The sequence below is a fragment of the Triticum dicoccoides genome, unplaced genomic scaffold (assembly GCF_002162155.2).
Source record: "Triticum dicoccoides isolate Atlit2015 ecotype Zavitan unplaced genomic scaffold, WEW_v2.0 scaffold30956, whole genome shotgun sequence".
NCBI lineage: Eukaryota > Viridiplantae > Streptophyta > Magnoliopsida > Poales > Poaceae > Triticum > Triticum dicoccoides.
In genome coordinates, this window is record NW_021262219.1 from 1 (window position 1) to 659 (window position 659).

General features: G+C 53.3%; 1 non-coding gene across 1 annotated transcript; it reads right to left on the minus strand.

The window, feature by feature from the left end:
- Positions 1-311: 311 nt before the first annotated feature.
- On the minus strand, positions 312-430 carry LOC119345830. The gene has a single exon (XR_005167213.1). It is a non-coding gene; the product is annotated as a 5S ribosomal RNA (ribosomal RNA).
- Positions 431-659: the final 229 nt, after the last annotated feature.

Below are 659 nucleotides of genomic sequence, written 5' to 3' on the forward strand. Positions count from 1 at the left end.
GTATGATCGCATCCAACATGTTACCCCGGTCTTCGTCCCTTATCCTTGCCCCTCCCAGCTCCACTACAAAGACGATTGTACATTGCTTTGGCCGCTCCCTCTCAACTACGGAGACGAGTTTAACGCGGTTTCCACCCCTCCCTCTCAACCGCACCAGTGCACGCTTGCCGCGCCACAACGCCGACGCTGGACCCGTGAATCGTGAGCACCCAGCTATGACTTACCGCACTCGTGCAAAATAATAAAACACGGTAAATATATTACTTACACGTGCGTTTTGTTTTGCAAGCGGCGCGAAAAAAATTAAAAAGGGAATGCAACACGAGGACTTCCCAGGAGGTCACCCATCCTAGTACTACTCTCGCCCTAGCACGCTTAACTTCGGAGTTTTGATGGGATCCGGTGCTTTAGTGCTGGTATGATCGCATCCGACATGTTACCCCGGTCTTCGTCCCTTATCCTTGCCCCTCCCAGCTCCACTATAAAGAAGATTGTACGTTGCTTTGGCCGCTCCCTCTCAACTACGGAGACGAGTTTAACGCGGTTTCCACCCCTCCCTCTCAACCGCACCAGTGCACGCTTGCCGCGCCACAACGCCGACGCTGGACCCGTGAATCGTGAGCACCCAGCTATGACTTACCGCACTCGTGCAAAATAAT